This window comes from Schistocerca nitens, chromosome 4 (genome assembly GCF_023898315.1).
Source record: "Schistocerca nitens isolate TAMUIC-IGC-003100 chromosome 4, iqSchNite1.1, whole genome shotgun sequence".
Taxonomy (NCBI): Eukaryota; Metazoa; Arthropoda; class Insecta; order Orthoptera; family Acrididae; genus Schistocerca; species Schistocerca nitens.
The window spans coordinates 49,899,684-49,923,436 of NC_064617.1; positions in this window are offsets into that span (position 1 = coordinate 49,899,684).

A 23,753-nucleotide genomic window follows, 5' to 3' on the forward strand; every position below is an offset into this window, starting at 1 on the left:
GCATTTCTATTCTACGTCCTCATGATCCTATTGCATCGGATGCTCCATATTTCTGAGAATTGACCAAATGAACCGTTTGAAAAATAGTGCAAAACAGGCTGACACTTGTAATCTATAACTCCAAAGCAATAGTGCGAGGTTTACATAAAGAACCTGATTAGAACATTGATGTTCTCTAATTCCTTTGCGTTTCACTCACATATTCCGTTTTCGTGTGTCATTACACCATTTCGTGTAGATGTGCACTACTTAGATACTCATGTTATCAAAACATTCAAGCGCATCTAAAAACAAATTTCACAAACACAGCATCTTGGAAGATGTTCGCCTTCTATTCAGTTAGTGCTAGTCAAAAATTATGAAACTACGCAAGTACTCTTTAACTAGGAAATCGTATTAACACGTGCAAGGGCACCCACCTACTCTGAGTATTCGTTTCTTACTAACATTTATGTTGACACTCCCTGTCACTGCAACAGAAACACGTGTTGCAAATGTGACAAGTATTTCTCTCCACAGGGCAATAAATATAGCGATTTAAAAGCGATATCTACTCTTCTGGGTACTACATGTAACTTATTTTCAAGAAAGACGGACACGTAGAAGCTATAATATAAATAATTTCGCGGATGGTACAGTAAATACTTGTCAGTTTCCTGTAGGATATAAAATGCACTTTCTCTACTACAATTTGATAAATTATTCATGATTTTCTGTTATCATTTGCAAGAATGGAAACATCAGAGACACCGAAATTGACTTACGTGTAGGAAAGAATTTGTCTAGCTGCGTGGTAGACATCAAATAAAGTATTGGAGTCTTTTGCTGATGTGAAAGGTCCCTCTTCTACACGCTGTTACTCTCAGCTGCATAAGGTTTGTAAAAATATATAAGACAATAATATTTGCTCACGTACAAACTGATTGAAATTTTTGCCTAATCACAGTAATTGCTCACGGTACAGACGACACGAAGATGAACACACGTTGAAAATCTAGGCTCAGAGACGATAGCTACATACCCATAAAGTGTAGTGATCTCTGAGTACACATGACGAACTCAGTGCACCTCATGTCGTGGTGTATGCATTTATTATATATTTAGAATTCTCGAATAGCGTGAGATATAACGAGGCAATTTATGCATTTTTATATTTCACTTCTCTTGTTTTCATGTAAAACGTTTTCAGTGTTGCTTTAAGTAGAAAACAGAGGAGTATTTCGTTGGTGATTATTGTTTATTTCCTCGGTGGTTATTGTTCCCTAGCGCCTAGTTTTCAGTACTCCGAACATCAGCTTTTAGCAGACGACGAATGTATCTACGACGAGAAATGAGCCGTATAGAATTGCAGTGACATCTAGCTATACCCTGACAAAATGGCAACCTAGGGCAAATACTCCAAATAATGCAGAGTAATACTAAGTTATTCTACAACAGGTTCTCTTGAAGCCACATTTTCCTACTGTAGGTGCATCGCTACCTTATTTTTAAAAAGTTTACAAGCTATGTAAAATGAAGAACGTAGCTAGTGGAATTCAAAGAAAATTATTCTACAAATCATTATATGTGGTTGGTGTTGCGAAACTGTTTCTACTGTATCGAAGCTCCAAAAACAATAAGCAGTAAACCCCTGTTACACAACTGAAAATGCTAGGAGAGCTCACCCTCAAACAAATAATTGAAAGTGTTCCTTTCTGCACAGATCCTAGCAAACATTGTCTAATCAGAGCTGTTCACACGAAACTGAGAAAAGAGACTCAAACTATTCGTTGAGAAAAGCTGAATTGTACAATCCGTAACTGCGTATAGCATCAGGTGCTGGCATCACCATACAGGGTGTAACAAAAATGTACGCCACAAACTGCACAACACATTCCTCACACGTAGACGAATAACTTACGTCACATGCACATGGGTATGGAAACGCTTTGCTTCCATGTTACAGCCCATTTAGTACAACGTTGCTGTTCACAGATGAGACGTAGTTTCAAAGAGATCAGATTTTAAATTTGCGGCAGTCGGTATATATGGGAAGGCGTCCATCGTCAAGCAGCTGTTGAAGCAAGTCATCAACAAAGATTTTCTTTCAATTTTTGCGACGGCATTGTTGGTGACTGTGTTGTAGGGCGTCACTTTCTTGCACCCAGGTTCAATGGACAAATTATCACAATACGTAGATAAAGTTCGACCTGATCTGTTACCAGATGTGTCTTTAGCTGTTCGGCAAAACATGTACTTCATGCATGGTGGAGCACCTTCTCATTTTAATGTTAGTGTCCGTCGAGTTCTATACAACACAGTCACTGACAGATGGATAGACCCTCTCCGGACCTAAACAATCTGGACTCTTATTTGTGGAGGCACTTGAAAGCTCATGTCTATGGAACCACAATACAAGATGTTCAGTCTCCGTGCCGGTACTATGGAAGGCTGCGAAACCATACGCAATACTCCAGGGATTGACTACGACGGCGGACTGACGCGTGTATCAATGCCCACGGAGGGCATACTGAACATCTCCTGTGAGAGAGAGTTACATGTGGCATCTTAGTGCGTTCTTTCCGTGTGGCTTTTCTCGTCATCAGTGAGCTGGAGAAAATGAGTTGTAACATGGAAGCAAAGCATTTCCATACCCGTGTTCACATAAAATAATTTCTTCGTCTACCTGTGAAGAATGTCTCCTGCAGTTCGTGCCATACATTTTTGTATATTTGGAATGTGTGTGATATTCGGTCGGCAGCTTGACACCTATACATTTTATCGAATCCGCAATAACATTGTTGACACTAGTAATTTTTTAGAACATTTCTCGTGGGTAAACAGTGGTCTGCCTAAAAGTACTTGAAAAATGGATTACAAAACAGGCTCTATCGTGAAAACATTTATTTCTATACCAACTGGTTTCGGTCAGTGTTTCAGCATCCTCAGACCCTCATCCCAAGATGGTAGGCCGTGGCAGTGAATGGAGTGGATGTTGTGACTCCACATTGATGTTCCTGGAGTCATAACACTCGCTCCATTCACTGGCACCGCCTACCATGTTGGTATAAGGGTCTGAGGATGATCAAACACTAACCGAAACCGGTTCCCATCGATATAAATGTTCTTACAGTCAAGACTGTTTTGTAATCCATTTTTATTATTCGAAATGTTTCCGGGAACTTTTTGGAAGGTGTCATTCTGGCATGTAATTCAGTCACATTCATATAAGTTTAACACTAATTCTCCGAATATCTGACGGAATCTGTTACAGTATATATCAATAGTGGTGAAGTAGGTCGCAAGTATACTTCTATTTGGTCTCTTAAATTGTGGTGGATTTTACGGTGCAATTCAAGAAACATTCAAATGCAGCGGCTTCCGACCATACAGTTAAGAAATTACATCTACGACAGTTATGGGTTATAAAGACCTGCAAGGAACAATTCATAAGAATATGAAGTGTGAGATCCACAGAGTTAAGGATAAAGAAAATAACATGATTGTGTTAACACATAGGAGTCCTGAAGAAGTGACAGCTTACGAAACATTTGTGCAGCTAGTAATGAACTACAGTTCGGAACATGTTTCTAGTGAGTGGTACCCCTCCCCGGTTGATGAAACGCGTTATACCAAAGAAGGTAAAGGAAACTCAACTGACAGAGGAGCGCAGAAAGATTACATAGAAAAATGCAGCAACCGGTTTTCATGGCTGAATCTAGGAATATCCTTTCAGCTTCTAGATGTGACGCTCGTACAGTATGTGTAAATAAAGTGAGATTATCAACAACTCACACAAACATAGATAACAAATAACGCTTCTTCCTGCTCTCCATCTGCGACTGGAAATGGAGGAAGGCTTTACATATATATATATATGTGCACCAAAAAATTCAATTCACAAAAATACTTTATTGTGATTCAAAGAGTATATAGCAAAAAATAGACGAGGTAGACAGGTTTCTGTTGTAATTTTTTTATGTGACAAAGGCCATAATGCATCGGTTTCTGCCCAAGACATGAGAGCAAAATAGTGGATAGAAAGAGGTGTTAATCAAACCAATTTACAAAAAGGTGTATCGAGGACTGCATGTATTTAACTATTGCTGTATAAATGAAAAATTCTTTTTTTTATCAATGAATAAGCAGTCACGAACAGCTGTATTTATGGCACATCAGATAATTAATAATAAATAACTAAAAATAGCAGAAAAAACACTGTTTCTTAGGGTGAAAACCAAATCACATTTCTCACCATTTATAGAGTACATCACAGAGTAGTGTGAGTCGTCGGCATCCTGTTAGCGCCATGTTAGTGTGGCAGTGGTGATGCCTTCACTGCTGAAAAAGGAAAACAAATTAGCCGTCTCATTTCACTGCAAGACAGGAAATTGAAAGTATTTGTCGTTTTATTATTCAATGTGTCTATTCATGGCTTTCTGAGCGTCACAAGACCACAGACAAAATTTTAACCAGTCCACTCTGAATCACTTAAGCGTTGCTTATGGCCTGAATCTTCTACATTGTGGTATCGTCCCGAGATCGCGATGCCACATCAGAGTTGGCAGTCGAGACCACAGACATCAGCGAGGCCTCGCTGCAATCCTCAGCGATGTATGGGAGGCACTCCAGAAGACCTGGCCTCCCTCTCAGCAGCAGCAGCAGTGCCAGCGCACCGAGCTGTGGAGTCGAGCATGCAAGAGCTTAGCCACAGTTCGTGACCTCAGCTACAGCAGCCAACATAATCAGCCAGGACCAACGAGTAGTTAAAATTTGCGATGAACTGGAAGTATTGTTAATGCTGAAAACTATAACTCAGTTCGTGACCTCAGCTACAGCAGCCAACATAATCAGCCAGGACCAACGAGTAGTTAAAATTTGCGATGAACTGGAAGTATTGTTAATGCTGAAAACTATAACTCAAGAGAACAGTTTGTTAACTAGCACATCAAGTGATCATTTGTTAGTTCATGATATTTGTAAATTATCTAGCACGACTGTGGCAAATAACTGTGGGAAAGTTAAGTAAATCCGTCACCCATTAATGTAATAAAGTGAATTAATATTTCACGTGTTCTTGTTTGATGAACTTTCACCGAGAGCAATCAAAGAACCCACAGCTGTGTCCGGACGTAAATAGCTTCACCCGGTCACAAAAAGAAATCAACTATCTTCCATAAAGTGTACCTCTCGTGATTGAACTTGCGGATGTTTCTCCCCATTACAAGTTCACGTGAGAAGAATTGCGACCATGGAATGAAAAGACACGCTCGTAATATCTCACAAGATTTCAGTGCCTCCAGTACGAACTATTATAATTATTATTATTATTCGGATTACTTGTCGCAGAGAGGAAAAACATGGTAGTGACATGCGACCAAACGCGCCCATCATCTAATGAAGTTTTATGTCCACCACTCCACAAATTTTAATTCGTGAACCGCGGCTTGATGATACAGAACCCAGATGGTCTTCTTTTCATAGTACTTCATTCATCACAATGACTGCATATCGTCGCAGGACGGATCTCATGGAAGAAAAGAGGGACTTGGGATCCACAAGATATCTGGTTACGTAATTCACTCTGGATGCTATAGAACAGCCGGCCGGTGTGGCCGAGCGGTTCTGGGCGCTAGAGTGTGGAACCGCGCGACCGCTACGGTCGTAGGTTCGAATCCTGCCTCGCGCATGGATGTGTGTGATGTCCTTAGATTAGTTGGGTTTAAGTAGTTCTAAGTCTAGGGGACTGATGACCTCAGAAGTTAAGTCCCATAGTGCTCAGAGCCATTTGAACCATTTGCTATAGAACATATTTCCTTGCTCATAAGAGATCTTAATATACGAGCACAAAATGCGATGTATAATTGCACAGGAAATCAGCGGCATAGGCTTACAGTCGTGTGCCCCTGTCCGAAAAGTCTTCTTGAAAAGAATGTACAGCGCCTCCTTCCAGACGTTTGGGACTGTTCGTTGTTCCATCGATCTAAGATAAACATTTGTCATGATCCAAAAATTAGGTCTCATTTTGGAAATTTGCACACCTTTTTCTTGCTAATTATGTCATATCACACTTTACTGCTTTGAAAAGCGACGTTTCGTTTCTCTTACCTCGAGAATTCACCTACTTCATAATCACTCATCACTGTCTGATCTCGTTAGCTTGAATGGTTACAGAGATCTACGAGTAATGGAAGGAAATTAACTGTGTTCTGACGTCAGTGTCGCATTCAGACGTTTTAAGACTTAAAAATATTTCTTTTTCTTGCTCAGAATGTGTGGAGAGTTTCAGGCCTAAACAAGACAGCTCTGGTTGACCGAGCTCAAAAGTCTAGTTTAATACGCTGAATGCCGCACAAAAACCTGTTCTCCCAAATACAAACACAAGCTTCTCGGCCATGAATAAATCTGCCGCTCTGTAATTAAGTTAACTGTTTTCTTCAGTTTTCCGCTGCAGTACTTGCGAAAACAAGTGGTGAGCTAATGAGTTTACGTCGACGAATTAACGTCAAGTTTGCTAGCTACCCAACTGCAAACTGCCGTACCGGACACAGGCAGTTAACAGCCATGCCACGTTAACCGAGTGAAGGAAATATAAACAGTTGCGTTCTGCTTATTGCGGCCCGTAATATTTCACGGAAGTGTCGCCCTTACAACAAATGTACCAATGATCACTAGTCATTTACGGTTCATCTAAGGTAAGGAAGGTGGATATGAACTTTATAAACTTTAAAGGAATTTTGACTATCCTGCGCAAATTTCATTACCAAACTGAGTATCCCTACACATAAAAGAGATACACAGACTGATAAGATACAAGTTATGTACAAGGGAAAAGAATTTCATTTTTATATCATATGGAAGAATTTTACGCTTAACAACATTTATTAATGAAATTGGTTCTACATTTGTAACTAAGATCTCTCGAAGTGATACTTAATTTACCTAAGGGAGAAAAAGGAGATTGTATGTCACACGCTTATTGGTTTCAAGCGTCGTCTTTGTGCTTCTCTAAACAGTATGTAAGACACCATAATGTACATTGTGCAGATAGTTTTCTGTTAAAAGACGTACCAGAGAGGTTGAAATTCCATTTCCTTCTGCCCATCTCTTCTGATGTTTCCACAGCCATTTATGAAATAAGTTTTCTGCTTAATTCGATTTCATTTACCAGTATTTTCTGTCACTACGTAACTTAGCAGCATGCTATCTTCCCCAGCTGCCTTACATTTAGGCGCAGATTAATTTTTACTCACGGATTCCCTTCGACTGTGATGAGATCTATGTTCTGGGAGTACCAGTGAGGTCATGTATCGAAATTAGTCTCTGTCTAAAGATACTGACTTATTTTCTGTGCACCATTCTCTATGTTGCACGTTTAAAAATATCAGTGAAAGCTATAGTTATACTTTTGCTGAATATGTCTTTATCTGACATATAGAGTACAAGAGCCTTACCATCAGTTCACATTTTAACACGCAGTTGTTTACATTACAGAGGTTTTTAATTGCTAGGATGTAATTTGTTTCATTTCCTGAGGTAGCATATAAACAAAGAGTACAGAGTGTCTTGTGCAAGCATACTTATCTGATGGTGCAAGTTATCTTGTATGATTATTCGGTATTTATTTATATTAGGATGTATGTAGTACTATTTACATTTGATTTTGTTAAGTTAACTCTCTTTAACATTCGTGAAACAAGTAATCTACACTGGAGAAGTTGTTGAAGAAATTTGCGTTACTACTTTGTAGCACATTATTTGGCAACTCGTTACCAAGTATTGTGCCACGAATAAAATTTGTAATTCTTCAATTAAATCGATTTGATTATCCCTTGTACATTATATATAATATATTTATTCTGAAATGGTTGGCCAGTGTTTTTATTGCGGCTGGTTATAACTGTTTTAACATCTCGTGATTACTTGTGCGGTAGGCATTTACGATCTATTTTGGAAGCGTCTACAAGTTTGTTGTCAAAATACGTCACGTTAATATATATTAGTAAATGAGAGTGGGTGTTGCTCAAAAATTATTTTATAAATTTTGTAATACGGTTGCTGACCTCAAAGATTCCATTCAGCGTGGATAAAGTTAAGTGTAACATTTGTACATGGCTGAGCTACATTCACCTTTGTGCAGTACATGCAAGTTATTTTAGACACACCACTCTGTGACAAAGGTTTAATTCTGTCTTTACTATTGGAGCTGAAAGTCAGAACAGGAATATAGAAAATAAAAGTAGTGGTTATTGTTCACTGCGTTTAAGTGTAAGTAATTTTCGGGGTTGAGATTGCCAAGTCCGCGAAGCGGGCTATCAGCGTGTGTGTGTGTGTGTGTGTGTGTGTGTGTGTGTGTGTGTGTCCTGTGGGGGAGGGCAGGGGAGGGACAGTCAGTAGTGCTGATGAGCCCAGGGCGGCAGATTGAGCGTGACGGGCGGCCTATACGCGCGCCTGGTCGATCTGGATGGTCATCTGACGTGACGCAGTGGCTCCCCGATACGTACGTGATTACTCCTCCTTCAGTGAGAATTAACTGCTATGCTAGTGACAGCAGATTCTACTGCTTCAATGGGTCTAATTTAAGATGGAGCGTTGTTTCGGAAACTTATAGCTTTCTGCGCTTGCATTAACACTAGCGTGTATGAGAAATGCAGTTCTTGGATAAACGAGACTGACCTTAACTACATACCACAAATTACCATGGCAATATATATGTTTATCCCTATGTAAATGAAAGTAAGGTGGTGGTAGTAATTTTGCTGGACAATAATTCGGATCAAACATATTTATAATAATTGAGTTTTTGACAATTCATACAGTAAACAATTTTTTTAGTATAGGTTACTATATACTATATACTATTAAATATAGAACTGAATGAAAAGTCCAATAGTGCGCTGTAGTTACATTTATCCAAGTCAGTAATAGATCCACGCAACCGTTTTCGCAACTTGTAAGTTGGATCTTCTGGTGTATGTAACTGCTATTTCGTATGAGGTGAGGAGTTGTTACAGAATGCCGCAGAGTAGTTGTCTGAGTGGCTAGGCAAAGTTCTCAGCCCTCCTCAGTTGATAAAAAACTGTCATCAACTGACAGAAAACAAAAAAAAAATCTTCTATGACGAATGTCATGTCTGTGTCAAAACCACGAACTGTCATCACTTTACTGATTAAAATTTGTTCTTTTCGGCCTATGTCAAGCAACACAGGCAACCATACATGACGTTTTTTTATCAGCTGATGATGGTTTGAGAAAGACTGAGAACTTTTTCTGGCCATGGCAACAGTTAATCTGCGGCATTCTGTAACAACTCCCCACACCATAGTATTTGCATACACCAGAAGATGCAACTTACAAGTTGTGTGGGTCTATAATTGACTTCAATAAAAAGTGGCAGCGGACTATTGGAATTTTCATTCAGTTTTGTATTTATTAATTTTAATACCTGTGTTAATAATACTGTTTGCTCTATGAATTGTCAATCAACCATGTATACCTATGTTAGCTGTGGTTGTCCCAGTTTCAAAGTTCTCCATATTTATGATGTTAAACACGTTAAAATCTGATCATACTAAGACTGACTAGACTGAACTAGATTCAATCTCCGGATACACACCATCACAGAACTCTTGCAACGTGCAGGAATGAAGGCATGAGTGTAACAACTGGAATATTTACAGGCTACGGTGTTTTTGATAATTTCCCTTGGACAAGAGGAGTTCTAGGGACGTAAACGCTAACAATTTATGACAAAATTTCTGAGTTGTCAGGCTTCGCCTTCGAACTTCTAGTGGATTTGACCTTCAAACACCCAAGGACACCAAAAGAATCCAGAAGACGATCCCAGCAGAGGTGTCGGAACTTCATGTATTCTATGAGTATTCTGAGCAATCTGAAACGGTGTAACGAGTCTGATGATTTTATCATAAATGACAACGCACAATTCACGAAAAACTGCAGATCTGTACAGCATAAAACGATGGTAAGGTTGAACATTTTACTTTTGTACAAACCGATTTGTACTTTTATTCACTGAGGCGTTCGGATTATTGTGTCGGTGGCAGAAGACGGGAACTCGTCCTTCCGAAACACGTCACTATTAATGTGGTCATACACTCATGGAAATTGAAATAAGAACATCGTGAATTCATTGTCCCAGGAAGGGGAAACTTTATTGACACATTCCTGGGGTCAGATACATCACATGATCACACTGACAGAACCACAGGCACATAGACACAGGCAACAGAGCATGCACAATGTCGGCACTAGTACAGTGTATATCCACCTTTCGCAGCAATGCAGGCTGCTATTCTCCCATGGAGACGATCGTAGAGATGCTGGATGTAGTCCAGTGGAACGGCTTGCCATGCCATTTCCACCTGGCGCCTCAGTTGGACCAGCGTTCGTGCTGGACGTGCAGACCGCGTGAGACGACGCTTCATCCAGTCCCAAACATGCTCAATGGGGGACAGATCCGGAGATCTTGCTGGCCAGGGTAGTTGACTTACACCTTCTAGAGCACGTTGGGTGGCACGGGATATATGCGGACGTGCATTGTCCTGTTGGAACAGCAAGTTCCCTTGCCGGTCTAGGAATGGTAGAACGATGGGTTCGATGACGGTTTGGATGTACCGTGCACTATTCAGTGTCCCCTCGACGATCACCAGTGGTGTACGGCCAGTGTAGGAGATCGCTCCCCACACCATGATGCCGGGTGTTGGCCCTGTGTGCCTCGGTCGTATGCAGTCCTGATTGTGGCGCTCACCTGGACGGCGCCAAACTCGCATACGACCATCATTGGCACCAAGGCAGAAGCGACTCTCATCGCTGAAGACGACACGTCTCCATTCGTCCCTCCATTCACGCCTGTCGCGACACCACTGGAGGCGGGCTGCACGATGTTGGGGCGTGAGCGGAAGACGGCCTAACGGTGTGCGGGACCGTAGCCCAGCTTCATGGAGACGGTTGCGAATGGTCCTCGCCGATACCCCAGGAGCAACAGTGTCCCTAATTTGCTGGGAAGTGGCGGTGCGGTCCCCTACGGCACTGCGTAGGATCCTACGGTCTTGGCGTGCATCCGTGCGTCGCTGCGGTCCGGTCCCAGGTCGACGGGCACGTGCACCTTCCGCCGACCACTGGCGACAACATCGATGTACTGTGGAGACCTCACGCCCCACGTGTTGAGCAATTCGGCGGTACGTCCACCCGGCCTCCCGCATGCCCACTATACGCCCTAGCTCAAAGTCCGTCAACTGCACATACGGTTCACGTCCACGCTGTCGCGGCATGCTACCAGTGTTAAAGACTGCGATGGAGCTCCGTATGCCACGGCAAACTGGCTGACACTGACGGCGGCGGTGCACAAATGCTGCGCAGCTAGCGCCATTCGACGGCCAACACCGCGGTTCCTGGTGTGTCCGCTGTGCCGTGCGTGTGATCATTGCTTGTACAGCCCTCTCGCAGTGTCCGGAGCAAGTATGGTGGGTCTGACACACCGGTGTCAATGTGTTCTTTTTTCCATTTCCAGGAGTGTATTTTAACCTGTCAATATTACAACTGTAATTCAGCTGAAATATTCTCTTAAACTGTCAAATTGTGTAATTGTGTTTGCTGTACAACTTTGAGAAATACGTCTGATATAGAATTCTTACATACTAGAGAACATCTGAATATACTTGCATGGGAGTAGACTGGACGTGATTGTGTTCCGTCTGCGAGATTTTCATAGGATCCACAAAATTACTAACGGAAATTTGTAAAGGATCATGACCGGCGAGTTGTCAGCTAATCACAAACCTCGTATGTTACGCAGAGTTACAGATTAGAAATACTGCATTGCTGCTCTCGAAGAAAGGGTGCAAAACCTGAGAGGTTTTCTTCATGAAACATTCGCGTTTCGTGGAGACGAACACTGTGTCGCGCTTTAAAAGGTATTCGATGAATTGGTTTCATTGCCCTCACTACTTAAGATCAAGAATCGATAGTATTTGTCGACCTACTAAAGCCGTTCAGTAATGATAAGTGAGTCACCATATTTGAAGTCCTCAGAGGAACAGGTAACAGGTAACCCCAGCCGGACAGACTACTTTCCTACAATATGTACCAGGTGGTTAGAATAAAAGTACAGCTACTACAGAAGTGCAGCGTGGTCCGTAATTATCGTATAGCAGTGAAATTCTAATGCGTTAATGCGGAACCAATTTAAGCTGCAAAAAAATAAATAAATAAACCTGGTTCCGATTTTGGCCATTAGGTGCAAATCTGGAGCTGTGAATGCAAGAAAGACGTGTAGAAATATTTCCATACGTAATGGATTAGGAACGGAACGTTTGCAGAAATATCAAACAACTGAGAAAGGTATAATGTTGATTTTATTATTAGTCACCGCTTACACAACTTATTCGGTGTCACCACTGAAGACAAAGATGCATGTGAATCCACAAAACACAGTCACATACGGCGAGTGCAGTGGCTCTTCGTGGACAACACGCGAATTAACGGATACCCCAAACTCGGTAGTACTTTCTGTTTACGGCAACGTGTACTGTAAAATGAGCTTCGTCATCCAGAGACTATAGCCCTGCCACATGTCATCAAGTTCGAAAACCAAAGAACTAATTCAGAACGTTTCTGCGGATCACAAGGTGTCTGGATCTTTCACACGTACCAGTGTAAACTAGACTGCAAAACGTTCCCCACCGTTAATCATAGGATGCACAATTCTCGTGACTCTGCAAGAACACTGGCACAACCTGGGGTACGTGCTGCGTGGTCAGTCACAGCAGCAGCAACAACAACAACGTCAATAACTTCCACCGGGCTGGGACAGCTTGCTATTCCACGTTTCATTCAAAGCCCACCTGTGTTTTCCAATTTCATTATCAACTTGTTTTAAAACCATTTAATGTCAACGGGCTTCTCCTCAGACCTTCCAGTCGACAGTACTCTCTCAATGCATCACTTTAATTTCTGCCGTTCACATAAAACAGCATGCGGTCTCTCTTCTCGACAGGCATAGTGCTCACTCACACTATGCCTGCTCAAATGATATCGTGGATGTCGTACAGCGCCAGGTTCACACCTGATGGTGAAACATAGAATTATTATTATTTACTTTTTTAAACATAAATCGTTTCCGCATTGACGTATTAGCATACGTATCAAGTTCCACTGCCATACGACAGTTACAGCCCCCACCAGACCGCCTTGAAGGGCTGCACATTAATCGTAACTACCAGAGACGAAATCAAAGGAACTTGTGCCAACGTAAATGTCTTTCGACTGAAAAAGGTATAAGGTGGAATAGGAGTGAGTTTTCCCAACTGTTCTAAAATTCAGTATGAAATTGTACTAATTATACTAATGTATCGCTGACGACATACCTGTCCTCTGCGAAAGCTGGTACGCATTATAGGGCGTGCTGTGTGGAATTATCAGTCAACTGAGGATAGAATGTTAACTGAGAAAAAAAAATCGAGGAAACACGAAAAACTTGAGAATAGGGGACTGTTAATAGGCGACATGAAGGAATACTGCTACGTCGTAAGATAAATGAAACATCACGGATGATGCACAAAAAACGTAGGAAGTAAAGCATCCCAGTAATACAAATATTGGCCTCCATTTGAGAAAGGTGTATCTGAGTTAGCATGTCTGAAGTTCAGTGTTCTTTGAAAGTGAATCATGCACGATGGGGTAGCCTGAAAAGAAGGGAGTCGAAGGTGTTGAGATATGGAGTTAAAGAAATACGGTGAAAATTAAGCAGACTGGTAAAAAGATAAAGAGGCTAAAAGAAAGGTATAGAATATGTGATAAACGGCAGCTATAAGAAGAGGCAGAATGAAAGTACACGTGCGTACTCTCCCTCTGCAATAGTAACCTGGTATATGTAGGTGGTCTTCCTTGTACTGAATCAGTACTAATTGTCAGTAATCGAAAGACTTCAGGAAATTAGCAGGCAGCCGCCAATCTTGCGTATCTAACAAAAAATATACTGTGAGCAGCCCCGAAGTAACCATAACTAAAGAACATAACATTCTGAATGTGCTATTGGGATCTTTTAACATTACACACACTTTAGTAAGGTACGTACACGTGACTGAAGTAGTAGTTCCTTTAGTGTGTCACTTCTACTTCCATATTCGCACGTGACTCATCAAATAAATGTATCAAGTGGGACGGGGCAGTGGACTCGCATTCGGGAGGAACACGGTTCAAACCCGCGTCCGGCCGTCCTGATTTCGGTTTCCCGCGATCTCCCTAAATCGTTTCAGGCAAATGCTGGGATGTTTCCTTTGAAAGCGCACCGCCGATTTCCTTCCCCATCCGATGGGACCATTGTCCTCGCTGTTTGGGCCCCTCCCCCAAATCACCACCCAAACAACCATCAAATAAATGCATGTGGTAGCAGCACTGCCTGACACACGTACAGTCTAACCTCCTCAACAGCTCCTTTCAGCCGACATTTCGCAAGTCCAAGCTGTGCAAGCATTCAGGGAAAATTCAACAAGTGGGATACAAGTTCGGCAGCTAAGCCATGTACCACGAGCGTCAGTAGTTGATGACGGGCGGTGCCATGAGCTATCGCAAATTATAAACGCGGGCAGTGCAGCCAATTCAAAGGTGTAGAAGCTGTGTCGTCCGTTGTCACCTTTTTGCTACATGGTGTTTCCCAGAGATTTACAACTAATGGCGTAATCTCACAATAATTCATCTTTTCTCGCAATTACACGCAATGCGCTAAGTGTGTGTGTGGTAGTGGGGAGTCAGCTACCAGTCCGTGCATCTACGGTCTATCATCTGTAAATCTTGCAGCACTTCAGTACAGCTATCTGGAATTACAATCTTCCTTTAGGCAACAGAAATACAGAGCTTCCGACGTTGCAGCTGACATCGTAATTCTTCGAAAATGATTCTATTCCACGGATGAGTTTCTATGCAAAGACTGGTAGCCCAGAAAACCCTTGTTTTTAAGTGTACCAGAGTGAGTAGGACAGAAAAATATTGTGTTCATTAATGTTAACAATAAGCATCCCAGCCCGCTGCAGGATCACATCGGTTCGTCTTCTTCCTGCTAGTACTGTAACTCAGATTTGGCAACAAAGCAAGGGTTCACAGCTCGTGGTCGTACGGTAGCGTTCTCGCTTCCCGCGCCCCTCCCTGGTTCGATTCCCGGCGGGGTCAGCGATTTTCTCTGCCTCGTGATGACTGGGTGTTGTGTGATGTTCTTAGGTTAGTTAGGTTTAAGTAGTTCTACGTTCTAGGGGACTGATGACCATAGCTGTTAATTCCCATAGTGCTCAGAGCCATTAACAAGGCAAGGTATATTTGGCAACTCTGTGATCGACGAGTTACTCCCTGGTGTGCACGGAATTAAGCCTCAAAGTTCACTTGATTTTTCCTGTCATTTCCATTGAATATTCTGACTTATTATCGCTTGAGGTGTAACAAAAGATTGTAAATTTACGATTTTACCTCAAGACTACGGTCGTAGGCAAGAGTGATGTACTCTGACTGCAGCCAAGAGTTCCTCTGGGAAATGTAGCAGTCTACAATGTTGCCAGGTCGAGAATATTGCCAAACATAAAATTCTGAGGGGAGCACGACTGTATTGTCCACCTTACGTGAACCACTCAGCGGTCAGTTTTCTTCTCTAAGACTGTATCTACAACACATATTGCACGCTTAAGAACCAGAAGAATAAAAAAAAAAAAAAAAAAAAAGCAGAATTAGTTTATGAGAGCAACGTTAACGATAGCGTTCGAAGTATTCATTGTATTGTATACGTGTGGTTCAACGCCTTCCAACGCCCACTCAAGGAACACAAGGATATACAGTCTAGCTTCGATATTATAAATACGCCTCAGTTTGTGGCTGCACTCAGACTTAGGTTGATAATCATTTTGAATATTTATCAGTACTGTACCCATTAGTGTTAAACTCGTTTTCAACCAATGATTCCCACAGCTACAGGAACACTACTTTTGATGCCTCATAGTCAAATTCATTACGCACTGCTATCAGACGAAAAGATCAACCTGACACAAACTGTGGGAAGTTTGTTTTACAACATTCGTACCTGGATAATGAGATTTTTCCTATTTGAAATTTCTGTGAACGTTGCTGCTTGAGACGATTTAAAACGAAACTAAATTCCTTCAGCTACGACAATGTTTAAAGAAATCGTCTTAACGGAACTAAATCGTGGTTTGTGAATCATTTACCGGCCGTACTCTGCAGCATTTCGCTGGCTGGAAGGCAAAAAGCTTACTGACAAATTTCACAGAAGGAAAAGAGGAACGAAATGTCTCCCACTGGAAGGTCATGTTGTTTTATTTAAATGATTACAAAAAAAATGGTTCAAATGGCTCTGAGCACTATGGGACTTAACTTCTAAGGTCATCAGTCCCCTAGAGCTTAGAACTACTTAAACCTAAGGAAATCACACACATCCATGCTCGAGGCAGGATTCGAACCTGCGACCGTAGCGGTCGCGCGGTTCCAGACTGTAGCGCCTAGAACCAAGAGGCCTCCACGGCCGGCAAATGATTACAGAATCAGGTATAACGAACAGTGAGGTTGTCAGTATAAGCACATTACTGTTGTCAGTATGATGTTGCACCGCCCAGGGCCAGTAATGATAAAGGGCCCGTTTAGGTCAGTCATATTGTATACAGAAGTGGAAGAGAGAGCACCACTAAATTCTACAATCCGTAAGCATTACATACACACAGAAATTACTTTTACAGTGTACTTATGAAGCCCAATGAGTGAATTGCATATTTTCCGGTGAGAAAGAGCACTGGGAAACAGTCTTCGCTACATTAGGTTACTTAAACTGGTGTCACTCTGAGCTAGAATTTATGGTCAGCGACTAAGTGTAAGGACAATGAGTCGGATGCGGGTTTTGCAACAGTGAAATACTTTCCTACATTATAAAAGCGAATATTAAATTTGAACTAATATTGCGGAAATTTTGAACTTGGATAGCTTAGAATGAAAATCTTTCTGTTTATTGCAGAGGAAAACAATTGATTTTCTGAAACATTCTCTGTCATACAGAACTTGAAACAGGTCATGTCGACCAAATCATATGGAAGAACTGACAGTGACGTATACCGGAAGGCAGTAAGATCCCTTGGCTTTTGGTTTTTGAAGTATTCGACAGCCATTTCTAGGCGCAAGTAAATGAAGAAAGGCAGCACGTTTTTTTATCAAGTAACGTCTTGATCAATTACTTCAGTTTTAATGTAATCTACGAGTAATTACTGAAATTAATCATCAACGATATATGCGAATTGTCTGATGTTATCTCTAACAGTCTGACAATGCACATGCAGTTTATTGATTACATGCATGTAGAAAACTTGTTCTGAGTTAAAGCTGTCAAACAAGGTTTGAAGAAGAATAAAATGCCACTACCAGACGACAGTTAATGTAGAAAATACTTTACTGACTATTTTGGCACTATGCGCTCTCCCCATACATAATACAAAAGATTCGAGATGCATCTGCTGTCTGGCCGTCTATTAAACCTGAAAAGAACAAAATGTCACAGAAATTAGCTCTTTTTCCACATGCGACTATTTTGGGGTTGGGAAGTGAATTACGTTCAAAGTTCCAATAAATTGGTAACTTCAGCAGAATTGCGTTGTAAAAAATGTAGCAGCGATGTAATAGAACCCGCGACTTTTTATCTACAGTGCGCGACACTTATCGTGACGCTACTAGCTGTCATCTAGCTACAGCACCTCCAGAAGTCAAGAACAGTTCCTCCAGAACTTGCACATTCCACAGTGCTGTGAGATAATGCATATGGACGGATCTAGACTTCTGAGGGACAGACAGTTACAGCTTTTCTTTTGCACTGCACGACGTTTGTAACAAACAGATAGCGCAATAGAGTAGCTCAAGTGGAAAGGAACACTTCCTATTTAAATTTCTGCATCCTACACTGTTGGCAGTTCTGTGTAGGTGTCAGTTACGTGATTTTATTTCGGTGATTACAAAATAGAGTCGAATGTATGCACTGGGTAGGCGAGGCAGCTAGTTTATGGCGATACGGTCAACCAAGTAAACGAATTTACTGTACATGCTGCAAATTGATACAGGGAGCCTGTGGGTCAGCCGGCCGCGGTAGCCGTGCGGTTCTGGCGCTGCAGTCCGGAACCGCGGGACTGCTACGGTCGCAGGTTCGAATCCTGCCTCGGGCATGGGTGTGTGTGATGTCCTTAGGTTAGTTAGGTTTAAGTAGTTCTAAGTTCTAGGGGACTTATGACCTAAGATGTTGAGTCCCATAGTGCTCAGAGCCATTTGAACCTGTGGGTCAGAATTTCATCGAGTGTGCCGCATGCGTGTTATGATAGAAAAATGAGTTGTACAGCAGAAGAATTGGTAGTCCGTTGGATTGATGCTGGGTTCCTACGCTGCTGGGCTGGGTTCGATTCCAACTTCTACCGATGATTTTTAATAGGGATAGACAGATTCTATTCTCTTCTGGCTACGCAAAGTGAAGAAGATATAATGGCAATGTGATCTGAAATTCACATTAAACATGATATTCCTTCTCTACCAAGTAGACGTTAGGTTGAACCACAATAAAGTAAGGAGTGGCGACATGTAGAAACTCTATCACCAGTAACCTTTCTTATGCTAGTTATTTATTTCTAATAACGAAACAAACGCTACGTAGGGTCACAGGACACTTATTTCATCTTTTATTTGAGCTTCTGTATGTCGATAAGATTGGTTCTGAACTGGGAATGCAACTCAGACCGCCCTTAACGCGGAATTTGATCGCTTCGTGACAATACAGCTCGACTACAATTTGTTGTGTGTTCTAAACTGCAGATTCCTCATCTCCACATATTGCGCGTGAATGGGTTTGAATGCTGGCCCGGCACTAAAGTTTTGATTATGTATTATCAAGCTCTAGCATAAGAACACCTATCTGCTGGTGGGTAATAATTTTGATTTTTAATGCATTTTCATTCGTTGTCAACACTAACGATATCTGACGTTTTTGACTCTCAGTCAGACACACAACTATTTGAGAGATCACTGGAAGTTCAAGGATGTTATTCCGAGTGGAGAAAAAATTCGGTAGCTGACGTCTCTTTGTGTGTAGTCAACAACGGTATGTGTGGGGTTCGATTCCCAGTCAGCACTGAACTCTTCGTCATATTATTTTTAGTTCGAACATGCTCACATGTCGCTGCTGATGTAACAAACCTATACGTAACGTCCGTTTTCTCTAGAATATAACAGCGATAGGTTCCGGGTTGGAGTCCTGGGATGGAAAAAAAATAATGTTTCGTCTCGTCATTTCAATTAAAACATCTCGCTACTGCCGAGAATATCCGATATGTCACAGTTGATTGAGCTTCGATAACAATCCGATTAGTTTCTGGGTTCGAATCCCTGTCCAACACAAAGCTTTACCTCATGGCGTTTCAAGTAAGTTACTTGTGAAGAAGCAATATTTAACATCTCTCGTAGTTCGTTAACAGGGACAATAGATGCTGGGTAGGAATTCGCGTCCGTTAAAAATGTTTACGTTATGTAATGTAAAGTTGATATTTGCCTGCCGGCCGCGGTGGTCTAGCGGTTCTGGCGCTGCAGTCCGGAACCGCGGGACTGCTACGGTCGCAGGTTCGAATCCTGCCTCGGGCATGGGTGTGTGTGATGTCCTTAGGTTAGTTAGGTTTAAGTAGTTCTAAGTTCTAGGGGACTTATGACCTAAGATGTTGAGTCCCATAGTGCTCAGAGCCATTTTGATATTTGCTAACTGATACTGTCTAAAACCGAGGTATATCACTCTCTGTATGCCTAAGCATGGATGACTGCTAGTTTACGTCAGTCACGAAATCTTAGTCTGCATGACCTGGGTTTCAATGCATATGCAGAACGAGACGGTTCGTCGTGTCAGTTGAGGTTCATACATATTCTCAACTAGCTGCTCGTGAATTACTTAATTTTTAATGTCATTTTGTGTTAAATAACAAGTACGGTACGTTACTTTGAAGAGGAAATCATGAATAAGACGAACTTACTACGTAATAATAACGTAATAATGAGAATGGTAACATTTCAGGTATGTCATTTATTGCAATAAATGTGAGCTTACAAGCGTTAAGGACAGTCTTATCTGTGATAAGGTGTTCCCTGATATTTGTAGTATCGTGGTATTACTTTACATCTTGAGTTATTGCGATACAGAGCAGAGTTTTCTAGTGGTGACTTGTTGGAGCCATTTTCAATAGTAAAACGACTGTACCAAGGAGCGACTAGAGGACCTGCTAGACAGCTGCGTTATGTGGGTTGCATGCGAATCAGGCGAAATGCAATTCAGGACGTTCGTATAATTTTGAGCATGACTGTACATAATCTATCATGACGTACACACAATGAATAATAGTTAAATGATATGTGAAACTATTAATAAAGATTCGTTTCACTGCAACATGAAATTATACTCCCACGTTCTGTAAATAAAAATGATTAAAAAATATATGCAACTTGTGGGAGTGCACAGCAAAAACTAATACATGGGCACAGGCTGTTACTGCATAAAACCCACATTTGGAGACACTGGTACCGAGTTCTTAACTCATTACATTTGGTATTTACGAAACAACCGGCAAGGTCCGAGTCTACATGTCTGTAAATGTGTAATACTGGTTCAAATGGCTCTGAGCACTATGGGACTTAACTGCTGCGGTCATCAGTGTCCTAGAACTTAGAACTTCTTAAACCTAACTAACCTAAGGGCATCACACACATCCATGCCCGAGGCAGGATTTGAACCTGCGACCGTAGCGGTCACGCGGTTCCAGACTGTAACGGCTAGAACCGCTCGGCGACTCCTGCCGGCTGTGTAATACTGCATTTAAATTTTTCTGTTGTATGAAAACAGCATTCTAAATGTCTTTATGCACAGTAATTACTTTTCGTACACTTGACATATGCAATATCAAATATTTTATTAGTAATATTATAATAAGCTGCGTGAACAAATTAACGACACACAAGATAAAGATTACCGAATCCTCAGAGATGCGGAAAATATGGCGGACGATTCAGCCTATTATATAAGAGTTGTAAACGAGGGAATGCCACGAAAACATTCCCCGACCACAACGCTCCCTCCTCTGGTCTGGACGCTTCCGACTGTTGTTGCTGGGTGTTTGCTTTCAGACGTTTCGCGCCGTACACGCCAACGGCCGTCTGAGATCTAAAAAGGTCACCTGTCGCCACTCAGCGGGTGTCCAGTTGACGTGGAAATTCCAGCCTTCGCCGCCGATGAACAACAGTCAGCATGGGTAAATGAATCAGGCGTCTACTGCGGCATCCGATACGTAGCAAAGACCGCTGAATGATCGTTGAGAAAATACTGTCGGCAGCCCTTCAGTTCACCTGTGGGGTCAGTTCCTCGACAGTTGTGTATTGATTCGGCTGCTCACGTCTCCGCGGCCGTCATCTATGCTCGTGGTGCACTACAGTTACCTCGGCACCATTTTGCCATGCTCGGAATACCGTAACGACAGCGGCACGCAAACAGTTTACATACATACCCGTTTTACAGATGCTTCGACGGTTGTCGCGAATGCCAACGCTCATGGAAGTTTAGACGTCAGATAAATCGCTCCGTTCCCACATCCCCCGACACATGTCATCTCTCCACTGCTAGGCGGTGCTCACATTTATTTGACTGGACCAAATTATTAGTGTCGACACACACATGCGCCCCCCCTGCTGGTCCGGGGTAAGAATAGGCCCGAGGTATTCCTGCCTGTCGTAAGAGGCGACTAAAAGGAGTTTCAACCGTTTCGGCCTTCCATGTGATGGTCCCCCTTGGGGTTTGACCTCCATTTTTCAAAATTCTACAGAAGTACGAGCCTTTTGGGGAAGGACGCCTTACGTCGTGTACCACTGGTCCTCAGTGCACCAAGACCTTGGCACTCAGCATTGTACTGGCGTTGTAACCATACCCACTATGCCTCAAATTGGGCCTAAACGCCTGATGGGTTGTACAAGTTACGCCCACCGTGCGTCCCCATCTGCACCTACGATCATGATGGACTTTCCATGGCACCAGAAATCCAGCACGGTAGCCAGCCCGTTGTGGTGGGGTCTTCATGTACCCTCTAGGTTGTAGCCCCCTGACAACACAGGGATCGTACTGCCGATACCTGAGCTGCACCCTCCCCACATCGGCCAAGGAGTAGATGCCCGTCTCCTTGGGTCATCAGGACTCCCGGCAACGGTCATCCTGCCAGGTGGCCCTTGCTGAGGCTGGGTGGCGCCCGTGGGGAGCCCCTGGTCGGAGTGGGTGGTATCGGGACGAACGTTTCGCAGATGAAACGTCAACACGTATCAGGTCGCTCTGCGGCCGAGTCTTTCAAAAGGAAAGGTACTGTTTCTAGATCTGGTTCTCCTGCCCTTTCCCCCTTGGCCACTCCCTGGGAGGAGGGACAGGCCCGCCGGCTTGGGGCGAAGTACATCCCCCGCTATTTGGTCTGTTCTCGAACCGATGGAGGGACGTTCGCCACCTCCAAGCCCATGTTCTTTTTTCAGCACATTGAGGACATCTTCGGGGAAATCGAGGCTCTTAGTAAGATGCGTTCGGGGTCCGGTCTTATAAAGACCACCTCCGCCACACAGTCGGCGGCGCTCCAGGCGTGCGACCGCCTAGGGGACATCCCAGTGTCCATTGTCCCGCATCTGGCGCTAAATAGGACGCAGGGGGTTATTTTTCATCGGGACCTCCTGCTGCAATCTGATGAGGAGCTCAGGGCCAACCTGGAGCGCCGAGGCGTGCATTTCGTCCGGCGAGTCCAGCGCGGCCCCAAAGACCGTCGCATCGACACCGGGGCCTTTATCCTCGCCTTCGAGGGGGACGTTCTCCCGGAGAAGGTAAAGGTGATGTGCTACCGGTGCGACGTGCGACCTTACGTCCCGCCTCCTATGCGCTGTTTTCGGTGTTTGCACTTTGGGCACATGTCGTCACGGTGTGAGGCTGAGCCCCTTTGTGGCGATTGTGGACGTCCTCTTCGTGAGGAACATACATGCACCCCACCACCTCGGCGCGTTAATTTTCCTGGCATCCACTCGCCTAAATCCTCAGACTGCCCCGCATATCAGAAGGAGAAGAAGATACAAGAACTCAAAACTTTGGATCGGCTCTCTTATTCTGAGGCCAGGAAGAAGTATGACCGCCTCCATCCCGTGCCGTTGACCACTTCGCTTGCCTCTATTGTGTCCACTCCTTCCGCAGTATCCTCACCCCTATCCTGTCCCCCCTCCGCCTCCTCCCCCCATCCGGGGCCTCTGCCTCCGCCTCCCAAATCCCTCCCTTCCAATTCCTCCTCCCCCGTGGCCCCCACCCCCTCTGCCCCAGGGGCCACCCTTCCTCCTCCTCCTCCTCCCCCCCCACGCCGCCTGAGAAGCGATCCTATTCTCAGGCGTCCATCGGGGAAACGTTCCGGACCCCAGCTTCCGAGGTCCGGCGTTCCAAAACGGACCCCGCGCGTGAGGACCTTCTTCGGGTCCAGCCCACCATCCCTGTGCCTCCTCGGCCTTCCAAGAAGGCCTCCAAGAAGAAGTCTCTAGTCCCCTCTCCACCCCAGCGCGTTTCGTCTGACGCTCCATCCGTGAGTCGCTGCTCCCGGCCGTCCTCAGTTTCGCCGGGACGCTCTGCTGCCAGGCGCTCAGCTGGCCTCTCGTCGGCAAATGATGCTGCCCCTCCTACACAACCAGGGACAGCGGCCGCA